Source organism: Haemaphysalis longicornis, unplaced genomic scaffold (assembly GCF_048455015.1).
Source record: "Haemaphysalis longicornis isolate Haplotype H1 unplaced genomic scaffold, Haemaphysalis longicornis Haplotype H1 scaffold_9, whole genome shotgun sequence".
Classification (NCBI taxonomy): domain Eukaryota; kingdom Metazoa; phylum Arthropoda; class Arachnida; order Ixodida; family Ixodidae; genus Haemaphysalis; species Haemaphysalis longicornis.
In genome coordinates, this window is record NW_027526460.1 from 12,688,928 (window position 1) to 12,702,502 (window position 13,575).

A 13,575-nucleotide genomic window follows, 5' to 3' on the forward strand; every position below is an offset into this window, starting at 1 on the left:
TTCACAGCATGTTTATCAAGAAGTATTCAGACGTTGATTAGGAACAGGTGGGAGTAAGGGGTTATGGAGAATACCTCAGCAACCTCAGATTTGCTGATGACATTGCCTTGCTAGTAACTCGGGGGACGAATTGCAAAGCATGCTTTTCGCACTGGACGAACAGAGTAGAACCGTGGGCCTGAAATTAATATGCAGAAAACTATAGTAATGATCAATAACTCGGGACAGCACAGCGGTTTGAGATAGGTGGGCGAGGCAGTGGAAGTGGTTAAGCGAATATATCTACTTAGGCGAAGGTTGTGACCCCAGATTCCAACCATGAGGCAGAGATAATTAGAAGGGATCAGATTGCAATGGTGTGGGTGCATATGGCAGGCATTCTCAGATAATGAATAGCAGCCTACCATTGTCGCTGAAGAAGAAAGTGTATGACAGGCTGCATCTTACCGGTTACTCACCTACGGGGCAGAAACTTGGAGGCTCACTAGAGGGTTCCAATTTAAATTGAGAACGACTCAGCGGGCAATGGAGCGTAAAATGATAGGTGTAACATTAAGGGACAGGAAGAGAGCGGAGTGGGTCAGGGAACAAACACGTGTTAAGGACAAATTAGTAGAGATTAAGAAGAAGAAATGGACGTGGGCAGGGCATGTAATGCGAAGGCAAGATAACCCCTGGTCGTTAAGGGTAACAGAGTGGATCCCTAGAGAAGGCAAGCGTTGCAGGGGGCGGCAGAAAGTTAGACGGGCAGATGATATTAAGAAGTTTGCGGGGATAAATTGGTCACAGTTGGCACAGGACCGAGGTAATTGGAGAATAATGGGAGAAGCCTTTGCCCTGCAGTGGGCGTAGATAGGCTGATGATGATGATGAACATAACGCAGCCGCGTACACGGTGAACGGCCAAAATATTTACATACGATCGTCGCTGACTGTGTTCATTATTTTCTTGTGCAGGGGTCGGCAACCTACGGCCCACGGGCCGCATGCAGAGCACGGGGCAGTATTAAGCGGCCCCCGACACGCCAGATTTGTCCTCAAATGGGGTATAAGACGGTATCCAAGAACTGAAAATCGATCGCTTCCAGTTGCATTGTCGCACATTTTCACAGTCCGCCAGATTCTCAATTACTGTCAAATATTATTGGCACATAGCTGAATTATTTTCTGTTCGCCTCCGAAGCAGCCCTCTCCTGCCACCCGATTTGCCGTCCGGCCCTCCGCTGTGTCAGCTTCACGCAACTCGGCCCTCCACACCAAAACGTTGTCGACCCCTATTAAATGCGAACTGGGAATAGATGAGCAAAAGAGCGTAATTAAATAAAGTGAGCGCAAAAAAGGAAACATAGCGGTGCTCAGTTCGCCCGACCACTTTGTTCTACGGCCCTTACTTTCGGATCACAAAACATATTTCCCGCCTGTGCCGCTCGCTGCATTCTCTCACTGAGCCACGCAATAAACGGCAAGCTAACGTTGTACCATTTATTCGTAACGGCGGCGCAAACCAGCAGTGCTTATTGAAAGCGCACGCATAAGTGCACAGGTGCGCGAAAGCGCGGCGCACCGCAGCAGACGAGCCTGCGCGGTCCGTCGTACTCAGTGATTTTTATGCACTGTCGCCACCGACTGCGTTACTCTTTTTTTTTTTTACGCGAAGCTTTGTACCTCTACCAGCCAAGGGTTTTGTCGAGAAAGTCGGCGTCAACAGAAAACTCCCGCGAACAAATAAAAGAAATTACTAACGCCCCCAGGAATCGAAGCTGGACCGAATAGAAAAACGGAGCGAGAGCCCCTTGTCTTACCAATTGAACTACGGCGGCTTTTTTTCTTTATTATCATTGAACTACGAACGCAGGCGGAGACGGGGAAGACAGACGGTGTGCTCACCGAGCACAGCTGCAGGTTTATCCCTGCGTTCTCGCTGAATGCCACGTGATAGCGTCACGTGACCTCTCGCACGCTGTGCGCTCCGCACATGGCACATGTAGCGGCCGTGTGCGCGCCAGTGGTTTGTCCATTTCGTCCACAAAGCGTTTGGACTCGTTTGCAACACCAATACCAAACAACCGACTACCATCCGTGGAACGTGAATTGCCTTAACATTCACGAAGAATATAACTGCGGTGAATACAAAAAGTCTGAATGTGTATCACAGGGATTATAAGGCCGTTCTGAACGTGTTGCAATGAAGAACGTGTTACAAGTACAGTGTAACGTGTGGTTAACGAAACCGGGCCGTAGTAACCTGTGGTAGGTGGTGTATAAAGCTTCGCTTCCCAAACACCTCCACATGGTGGATTGGCCCGCACTTTTTATTTTATCAGCGGTTGTTGAAAAGTCCTTTTCGCGAAGTGTACAGTCTAAACAAGAAGCTCTCACTTCAAATTCCGCTTCATACGACCATCGGTGAGCCTGCGAGTGGCAGAGCTCCGTCACCGTCCCTTGTGCCAGTTTGATCACCAAAACAGATATCGGACGCGTTGGGGATGGGATGTAGACCATGTCGCAGAACAATCTGGAGTACCGAGCTCACTTTGCTTCTGTAAACACGGGATCCTATGGGACCCCCGCAGCGTTGTACGACCCCGAAGTACTACCCGAAGTCGGTTCGGCCTCCTGCCGTGAAGCGCACCGCCCTGAGCAGCGCAGGAGCCCTATATAGTTTCGCAAGTTTCTCCGACAGCAGAGAAGTCTGGGCAAGCCGGAGAACACGGTCTTTGCTCCCCGCAAAAGCTGTGGCAACTCGTTCGCCGACGCGGTTATGTGGCCGCATTCTGCCGACGCGACGCTCTCCGTGTCGATTTGTATCTTCAGCACACGCCCCGCACGTCACACATGTGCGTATTACCTGCCCCTCGACCTCGTCGAGCACTCCATTCTCTTTCACATGGGTGAGCAGTTTTTCGATTTCCCTGCTTCATTCGCCCATTCAACTCGAAGCATAGCCATTATGATAGAAACGGATTTCTCCGCTCAAAGTGCACCACTTGACCGCGTGCACACACCCATGCCTACTTATTCTTTGACCGTTGCTTCGAAGGCTTTGAAAAAGCTGTGATAATACTCCTTTGAATCCCATTCGATTGTGTTTGCAAAGCAAAGTTCTTTGCACTGATTTAATGATTGATTCAACAACTTCTACTGAGCTTCATTCAAATAAAGAAAAGTTCTTTGTAGCACAGCAAGTGGAAACGCGGTCAACCGCTCCGTAGAATAATTACTAAACACAGCCGCGCACAAGTGCCAGTATATACCTTACGCAAATGCGATGTGCGAATAAACACCTCACGCACCAAAATGGTATAGCTGTCAGGTGGCGCTAGTACGCGACCCATAACGGTTTCTTTCCTGTACCGTTTAATAACACCGGTTAAACTTGACTCAAAGCGTGCACCAACGAACCTGTTTTCAGGAGCACTGCTCGAATATTTCACATGCGACCTGAAGTGAACCCATCATTTGCAATGCGTCATTGCATTCCCATCAGCTTCGCCTCATTCACGCTGTGATGTGTAAAGTTGACCATTGCACGGAGGAAATTTGATATGCGTGACAGGGTTGCCGATCCCCACGAAATCTTTCGTGTTAAGCGGGTTCGATCGATCAATCAATCAATCAATCAATCAATCAATCAATCAATCAATCAATCAATCAATCAATGGCCCACTCACTGACCGATTGATCGATCGATCCATCGACTAAGATGGCTAACTATATAGCCATCGAGCGCGTACCGTGCGTTCGTGTGTACGCCATCGATAAGCAAGCGCGGTTGCGAAAAGCAGCTAGCAACGCGATGCAAGAAGTCTTCAATAGATGCCAAACAAACACAAAAAAGTACTACAACTCCTCTAAGGGCATAGTTAGACCGCACCAAAGTTAAAGCGTTTCACTGTTTTCTCTCGCTCTGTCAATAAAAGACCTCCGCAAACAACCAAACAATCGAAGAGCCGCAGGCAACAAACAAACACAAGCGGAGCCGCTTTTTCGAGGATATCGATCGGCCGACAACGCCTCGCTTAGAAATTGAAATGTGCGACACTGGACCCGTAAAGGAGGCGCCAGAAATAACGTACGAGAGTTGGAGAAACCGGGTTAGAAGCGTTCAATACGCCGCCACCGGAGGTCCCGAACAGAAAACCAGGGCATTTTCGACAACTTGCCAGCATTAAAATGTGAAGGAAGCGAGACGCTCGCTTTAAAGGAGCCATGAAGAGAAAACAAAAGTTTGTTTTATTCGAAAGATTAGGTGTTTCATAGTACCCCAAGCGCTTTCCCGGAAGCAAATGATGCTTTATTCACTGAGAAATAAGGCAATTTCAGCCAAAATTTTAAATCTCCCGCTAAAATTGAACATTCCGTGACGTGTACAATGGCGTCATAGAGCCGGTCCATGAAACAGATACTTAGTATGTTGACTCCATATAGCACCCACACGCGGGAGTCCACCGAGACGGCGGTCATTTTAAAAATACTAGTAAAACCTAGTGCACCAGCAGCCCTCATGGAATCGCCTGATCCGGAGAACAAAACTCTCGCCGAGGAGCTCGGGCTTGCATTTAACAACCTCACACCACTTGAACGCTCAATGCTTCTAAGTGCACGAGCGGCAAGAGTTGTGGGATACGCGGTGGACGGGAAAGCGACCATTCCGCGATAGCCACAACAGACGAACGGCCTGCCGTCGGCACCGCTGCCTCGTCAGCCCCGTCGCGACGGACGAATACAGACTGGTACGTATGTGCCGTATTTTTATTACGGTTAATAATAGTTCAATTTCAGTAGCAGTATCGCTTATGCCAGTTGGCCGGTGTCGTGTATGGAAAGCCGTTCGCGCGAGCTCTCTGCTTCGACCAGAAAGATACGAGCGTCAATGCGCGGTGTTTACGGCATTTTTCCTCCAAGGTCAGAGCGCCTCGAACCCGAAAATTCGTCTGCGCGACGGCGAGATGTCGAGCTCGGCCAGGCGGTTGTTTCGTACGCATTGGCGCACACGCTTGCGTGTTCGTTCGGAACTTCAACCGTTTACTCCACCGTTCTTTGTCATAAAAAGAATGTGCAGTATGTTTCACGGGCATTTAGCTCGCTATGCAAACTGTAAGCCCTGCCTAACATGCGTTTGCTTTTGCCGGCCTCCGCCAATCGCAGAGCTTAGCCCATGTGACGGCATAGGTTCTGTTGCGGGAAATGAGCTGGTGGGTCGCATGACCATTCCCGTTTTTCCTAATTATGTAGCTTATTTGAGCGAAGTTTGCGTTATAAGTGGTGTCGTTATGGTTCTAACGAGGCAATCTTTCGAATGAACCAAACTTGTGTTTTCTCTTCATGGCTCCTTTAAATTAGCAAAGACTTTCTCTTTATTATTAAAGGCCTCCCTCCCTCCTTCGCGCCTAAATTATACTTCCTGGTATACCGTAAATTTTATGGTGCAAAATCCACCGATGAAAAGGGAGTGGCTTTCGTCCGTGTACGTCGGTCCGCCCTATAGCAGACGACCTCTCGCTGTCGCATGCCCCCCGCCTGCTTTCGCTTCAATGACGACCTACAGCAGTTCGCCATGCATGTCACTACAATCTTTCTGCTCCCTTTCCCATACCACGATCTGTTCCGAAATGCATTGTATAGCGTCATGGCCCGCAGAGTCATAGTTCATAGTTTCATAAGTCATAGCTCCGTCACAAAATTCTTTCAAAAGCATCTGAAACAAAAAGAAAGAGAGCAGAACAGTCATACCCAGCTTTCCCGCTCAAAAGTCTAACCTCGCAGGAACCTAGGAAAATTACTTCAGGAAAGTGATATTTGGCACAAAGCAAGACTTCAACGGGAAGAGAAACACTAGAAGAACTTTTCAGGATTCTTAATAGTTTATGTGTAATTCGCGATCAAATTTTACTCCCCATGCATTTCTATGGAATAGTTTCCATGGCTCAGGAACCTAGCCGCAAAACGTGCAAGACTTGAAACTGTGCGCAAAGCAAGTTTTCACCCCCAATATTAGCAGCGCGAAAGAACTTTACATTACGCTAAATAATTACAGATTAATCGCTGTTGAACGGACTGCTATGAGCGGGAAAGCTGCACATGAGCTATGCGAAACTGTTCGTAACAGCTCCAGAACGCTAGTCAATGAAGCGCAATTCTATGGTGGATAATTAAATTGACTTTCCGACTGATTGAATGGAATATGGACTGAGTGTTGATCAACGCAAAGGAAATATATATATATTTGTTAAAAACGCAGCCAAACAGCTACAAAAGAAAGCCGTTCACACCTACCTTTGTGAGCAAACTTCGCAACAATTTTTTTTTTTTTCCCAGGACCGACCCCCTAACTATACAGTCATCGCTCTACGAACTAGAATAACTAGGACGCTGTTTGTATCACGTGATAGAATTACTCTGAAACTCAAAAGCAAGGGAAGGGCGGCAGTCTTGCAAAACTGTATAGCCAGCTTTACCTTAATCATTCCACTAGTGTTGAGCGACGGATCTTCGCAATGTCACCATTAAAACTGAAGGAAATTCGCCGAGCTCGAAACACCGTCACTAAACAATGGCCTCCTCATTAGGACCCTCAGGTATGCGTCTGTTGCTCAAAATTGCGGCAGTTGAAGAAAAAAAGAACAGAATGGAAGGGGAGGTGCAGAAGAGTTCGGTGACACGGAGTCTCACCTTGAACGCTGTTGGGGGTCGTTTCAGGGTCAAACGATCAAAAGTGAACTGGCGAAAAAGTCGACACACCACACCTGCACGCGCGGATCTCCAGCTGATAGCACCGTTAACACCGTCTAACACGAAACACAAACGCTGAGTTCGAACACGAGAGTTGAAGCTTCGTTCGAGACGCTAAAACAGAGACGCGCGCACGCTCGACTGTCTGAACATTTACGTGACGTCCTCCCTCTAAGGGCGCCGTCAATGCTCCCCTGTGTTTTTTTTCTCTGTTGTTCTCGCGGCATTCACTTTTGGCTCGTGAACGAATGCGTACGACGAAGGGAACTGACAGGTGCATCATTTATGCGGGACGGTTCCACCTATAACGTGAAAAGGCGAAGGCAGAAAAAAAAACATAGCAGCGAAAGAGAGAAAAAAAAGTAAACAAAACGACGAAAGACAGGCGCGAAACACAGAAGCAAAAAAAAAAAAAAGAGAGAGAAACAACTATAGCAAAATAAGAGCCAAAATGAGAGGCACGAGAGAGCGAGAGAAAATTTTCGTTTCGTCAAGGTTTCGCCTGAAATTCACGCACCAATGGACACAGACGAATATTTGGGAGCTCACTCAAGGTTAGAAGCGCGTGCCTGCGTTAAACATACGCACATACAAGCACACGCAATCACGCTAAAATCTCTATTGTTAGAGTTATTTAATATGAACGTCGGAAAAGAGGTTCCCTTCATTTATCACGCGGGCCCTAAAACGACATATGCAAATCACTGAACAGACAAAAAAATCTACGGGCTCCCCTAAGATTATGATTCCAGAATGCGTTAGCATCACTTCTCGCCGAGTTGTGTGCAGCTGACTTGGTGGTGCTGAGCAACGTTTATGGATACTTTTTCAGTTTCGGAACTGCGCCTTCCAAAGCGGGCGCGGCTTTACCCTAGGCGCTGAGAGGGCGCTCCGGTCGCGAGTTGCGCTGTGCCGGCGGCTGCGGCGGCGGCTCCGGCGGCAGCGTTGACGGCGTGCGCGGCCGGTCCGCTGGGCTCTAAGTTGCGGCCGCGGTTAGTTGCGTGTCTGCTCTACGAGTTTCTTCTTTTCGCTTGCGTTTGTCTTTGCCCTTGTGCGAGAAACTTGCCGTTTTCAGTGTAGTCGGTGTGGGATGCTATTGAACAGTGCGGCCGCGGGTGAAAGCATTTCGTGACTCCGTCAACGTGCTGTATTTTCCTTCTTGTGCTGGGCTTGGTGCAATGCCGACTGGCTTAACTCGCAGTCGGCTGTACGGGATTTTCCAGCCCACTTTAGCAGTGATGCTTGTGAGGAGACTGGGCACATGCGTCGAGCATGAGGCACATGTTTATGCCCTTTACAAAATGTGCAAGAGGAGGACGGAATGTAGCTAGCTCATGCTAAAAAAATAGTGAAACAAAACAGACAAATGAACAAAAATAAAAATTCTTAATGCTAACACAATATAACTAGAAAACATACAATCTAAATCTCAAGGATTTTGGGTTAGCTTTACCTGCGCAATTTGATTTCTTTGAAAATACGAAGGATACGCGGATGTCTTTCATAAAGAAAGCATGCAGTTGCTGCGCATGGTTATCAGGAAATATCATTCGTGCTGCAACGAACTTGCGCGATTGGCATGCCAAGCGAAACTGTGTGCGCACTTGACAGCTACTGCTACGCGAAAATTCATTTAAAATGCTTTCGTTCTTGGTACTTTAGCCCCCGCTAAAAATCACTGGGCGTACGTACATCTCCTTGCATAATCGACCCGTTTCAAATAAATCGCGAACTGGAATAGCGCGTGCGCGGCAAGAAAATGTTGAGCAACTTCCGAGAACAGTTATTGCTTTTCGAGTACGCAGCCAGATCACAACCTGAGATGCCGAAGCGGAACTCTACGGATGGCCGGGCTGGCATTTGCACGAGGGCGAAGGAATCCAAGAGCGATAAAAATCACGTGACCAGCAACCCTACGTAACGTGTTACGCCACATAGTTTTTTTTCCTGCGGGGTATGTTATATTTTTCTGCCATTTTTTTTTTTCTCGCGCGCGCGATGCGTTTGCACGGCGTTGCATGCGCTCTCCGGCAAGTCGACGTTCTCATGTGGTGCCGATTATTCTTCTCTGTGCCTGTTCTAGGTTCAAGCGCACATAGCTTTTCTTGCGCGCTGACATCCCAGCGCTCACATGCGGTTTACGTTATGCTTTCCTTCCGACTGGAGCAGGAGGGCGAAAACCACTTAGTTAAGCGCTCCACATGTTTGGTGTGCGTGCGTGGGTGGGCGCACACATCCGATAATTGCGTACATTCTTGAAAGTAAACAGCTACAATAAACAGAAGACAATGAAATTGTTTGCCACTTGTGTGGTTCTTCCGAGTTCACTTTTGCAAAAGAGCATGGATATACGTGCATGCGTATATGCATGCTCAAATTTTCGGCGTAGTTGCGTGTCTCTACAATTTTCTTCGTCGAAGTTTTGGCGTAGTTGCGTGTCTCTACAAGTTTATTCCTGTCGTTTGCGTTTGTTTTTGACCCCCGTGCGCGAACCTTGCCCCTTTAGTGCGTTCAGTTTGTGACGCTATTGAACAGTGCCGATTTCATCGAGGATTTCGTGACTCCGTCAAGACGCTGTGTTTTCTTTGATGAGCCTGGCTTACCGCAATGCCAACGTGCTCCGCACCTGGCTGTACGAACAGATACAGAACATTTAGCGCCGTCATCGGATCCATAGCTTCTCAACCAATAGAAAAGAGCGATTCCCCGCGTGGACAAAGAGATAAGCAAAACGCGCAAGGTATGTGGACTTCATTTTCTCGAAGAGGATATTGCGATCAGTAATGTAAAGTCGTCGAGATCGGCCGGGCTTAATGGGCACTGAAGGAAAGTGCAGTTTCCGTTAACTTTCCCAACCTTCCCAGCAACTTGTTGAGCAAGCAGACTCGGCGGCGGTCTCCGAAAAAGAGAAACGTAGGGTCTGCGCACGAGCTAGGTTATTACAAAAGGAGAGCACTTTCTCAAGGAGCGACAAGAGGAGCTCTCCAAGGCGCCTGTTCCCCAGGCTCCAGCAATACACCGATTTTGCACAGATAGTCGAGAATAGTGCGGCAATACGGCTCCCAGCCATCTGGAGAACGGCAGCACTCGAAGAAGAACCGCGGCAGCGTCGGCAAACTTTTTTACTGGGCCCGAAAGAAAGCGGGGCCTATACAATCCTGAAGAGCGTTGTTGCGCGACACGATATCACCTATGTTGTCTACGAAACGGGAAGCTGCTCCAACAGTCGTGTGAAAAAATATCATTCGGGATGCAATAAATTTGCGCAATTGGCATGGCAAGAGAATTTGTGCGCACGCATGACAGCCACTATTACGCGAACGTTCATGTAAAACGCTGTCGTTCTTGATATTTTAGCCACCGCTTCAAATCCCTGGGCGTATGTACACGACTCCTTGCATAATACCGTCCGTTTCAAATAGATCTCGAACTGCAACGGCCGCAGCAAAATGATGAGCAACGTCCGGGAACAGTTATTTAGTTTGCAGTACGCAGCCAGAAGCGGCGAGGACCGGAGGCGCCGAGCGGAACGCTCCCCGCTAGCAGACGACGCTCGCTCTCCTAGCGCAACTCGCAACCGCAGCGCCGCGGTGGCGAGAGTCGCGGCCGGCCGCTTTCTCTCCATGGCCGCGGCGGGGAGATGCGGAACTGAAAAAGTATCTAAAAACGTTGGTGCTGAGATTATCATGTCGCGAAGCACGCAAGACGACAAACCGGTTATATTTCGACCTTTTATCACCATCCGTTCTTATTTGCGCCTTTCCTTCTCTCTATTACTATGACTAAGAAACTCGGCCAGTCAGCTTGTTAGGCCTGATTTAAGCTTAAGCATACATAAACTTAACGTTAAGCCTAAAGAGGTGCCAGTAAAGGTGTTCGTACCCAAGCTGCGGGTACCAGTTGACGAAGATTTCAAATCATGACGTTAGGCCTAACATAGGGCCGCCGCCTACCAGTATTCGCAGCCACATGACGAGCCGCAACCAATGGGGACGAACGTTAGGCTGGCACATACCCGCGTTCGCAGCCAATGGGAATTCTGGCGACAGGTTCCTCCATGGCCTCTCACATCTCGCCACCGGAGACAAATAGAGAGTTTTAGCAGTCCCTCTGTTCCGTCGTGTACGTAATAGTTGCCGTGTTGACCGGGACTCGTCTGCGCCTGCGCTCGCGGAAGGGCGAGGAGGCGCGCCCGTCCGTGACGAATGCGCGGACATGGCGAAGGCCGGCCTGCGGAACTAATCCCCTACCGCGACGAATGCCCAAGTGCCCAGACGGGTCCCGGTCAACACGGTAGTAACTACGTACAAGGCGGAACAGACGGACTGCTAAAACTCTCCAGTTCTAGCACTCCGTATGTTCCGTGTTGTACGTATTTACCGTGTTGACCCTGTTGGCAACGCGGTTTTATAAACGTTGAAGTATATGTAGGTGCCTCGATTCACGCGCGTCTCCGTCGTACGGCAGCGCTGGCATCGAGGCACCCCGCCTGGAGAAGTCTAACGCGGTGAATTTAAATTGATTTGAGCAAACCTCTAGTGTGCTTATCTTTGGGAGAAGCGAGGCGGGAGAGGAACAACATGAGAGGTGAGCGAGAAAGCGAAGGGAGGCATTTACTCGGCAAATGTCGACAAAGAATACCGTCTTTTGTCGACATTTCCAACGAAAGGAGCACATACGCGGCCAATTTTTTTCGCCGGTGGTGCTGGTCGACGGTCGCCAATCGCACAAGCAAGATTTCGTGAGGTCATTGAGAAATCACCGGAAAGTGGCCGGGAAGTTGCCACTGCTACGAATGTTATCTTCATTATCTCCAATATTTGTTTGGAGATTGCAAATGCCACTGCTACGAATGTTATCTTCATTATCTCCAATATTTGTTTGGAGATTGCAAAAAAAAAAAAAAAAAAAACTGGCATCATTGTTATGGGGGAAAAGCAGTGTTTCTATTGAACCAAGGTTGTATCTATTGCAGCTTTAACAAGCAGGAACGGCAATCATTACAGAAACACCGCCTCCCTTCGGTCGAGGGCTGCTCTGTTCGGCTTTCGACGCATAAAAAGAAACACTACGAGACGCAATTTCCCGATCCGCTATTGGGACGACCATGGAGGATCAGCTACGGCTGGTCACCAGGGGCCAGGCGGCAAGAGCAGCATATGGATTCCCGTGAACAGGGAACCACCTCCGTCCAGTGTGGAGCTCGCAATGAACGCCTCATAAATAAAGCTTCTTCCTCCTCCTCGGCGATAAAAAGCGGCGATGTATTTCCATGTGAATTGAGAATAAATTTCTCACCAGGGAAGGAAGTTCGCTCACTTAGCAAGTGTAATTCGCGAAGAATGCGATTGTTACCAAAGTGGAAAACTCGTTACCGCTCGCGGAACGTTCCGAGCTGATTGGCAAGGAAAGGTCTTGCCCAAGACGAACGAAGCGGAGAACAAAACGAACCGAGGCAAATTCGCCGTGTTGCCTGCAGCCAATCTCTTCCTGCTCAGGTTTTTATCGTCGAGGAAATAATTGGACGAGTTCCCGCATAGCGAGCACGTTTGGTTTCCTTCGTTTTTTCGTGAGCGTTCAGGTTGGCGGGAGAAGACGCTGGGATGATTATCCGGTCCAATTATATAACCAAAGCTGCTTAGTATTCACCGGAAACTCGCTGTCTACATTGAAGCACCAGGTAACGAGCGGATGGGCCGTTGTTCTAACAGCCAATTTAAACTCGAGAAGTTACGTGGTTCCCTACCCAACAGGAATAATAGTAACGGTTACAATCAAATTATCTTCTATTTAAATTAAAACTCAATTTCGTAAGTCCGATCAGTTATTTTACCAGTTATTTTCGATCAACGTGCGAAGAGCGCTGAGATTGTCCCATCATTACAAATTCCCCCATGTCTTCTTCTCAAGCCCTCCTATTCTACTTTGGTCACTGTAATTTGATTTTTGCCATTGCCATCGCATCGCGGGGTGTAAAATGCACCACTTACTCAAACTGCCTTGCACCGTTGGTCAAAGTCAGCGTTATAGAATACTACGTTTTTTTTTCTATTTCAATGTTTATTTCGTAATTTTTTCCCCGTCGTTCGCCCATATTTTACAACCAAATTGTCTCCGAGAATATTTCAGTGGTGAACTAGCCGTTAGCCTAATTGCCGCGAATATACCCCCTGGTTTGTTCATTTGTGTTTTTTTTTTCTTTTGACAGACCGCGGCATAAGCGATCACGTTTTCGCAGCCGCTTTGCTTTTGAACGAGGACGGCACCCACGCCTATATCACTGGCGCTTGTGCGCATTTCCGTTTCGGGGTGTTTGTCGACGTTGAACACAAGACGTGGGACGAAATCCTCACTAATGCCATGTTTGCGTGCAACACAGCTATACAGGAAACTACGCAGGTGACCTCATTCGAGCTTGTCTACGGTAGACGGCCGACTACGATGCTCGACGCCATACTTCCGCACGTAGAAGAAAAGAACTCAACGCCGACGTACAAGCATATATAGCGTGCGGAGGAGGTCCGTCAGCTTGCTCGAGGTTCGTACAACGGACCAGCAGCTGGTGGATGCCGAACGCTACAACTTCCGACACCGAGACGCCGAGTATCATCCAGGTGATCTTGTGTGGGTTTGGATACCAATTCGACGACGCGGACTCAGTGAGAAGCTCATGCGACGGTATTTCGGACCCTAAAGAATTCAGCGACGTGTAGGAGTTGTCCACGGCGGTGATTCTGGCCCATCAAGACGACGCACGCGGCCCGAAGTCATCCAAGTGGTTCGCCTCAAGCGCTGCTACGCAAGATGACGGACTTCTTTATTTTGGACTGGCGTTTTATTTTG

At 48.5% G+C, this 13,575-nt stretch overlaps 1 protein-coding gene across 5 annotated transcripts in view; it reads right to left on the reverse strand.

Annotated features, from left to right (window-relative positions):
- Positions 1 to 13,575, reverse strand: part of LOC144153083 (cytochrome b5 reductase 4) — a 221,097-nt gene that overhangs the window by 37,640 nt on the left and 169,882 nt on the right. Inside the window, exon 1 of one of the 5 annotated variants that reach the window (XM_077684732.1) lies at positions 6,673 to 6,814. The exons of the other annotated variants lie outside the window; for them this stretch is intronic. The gene's annotated coding sequence lies outside the window, so the exon portion shown is untranslated. Of the gene's footprint in view, positions 1 to 6,672; positions 6,815 to 13,575 lie in introns of those variants that run through there. 5 annotated transcript variants of the gene reach the window in all.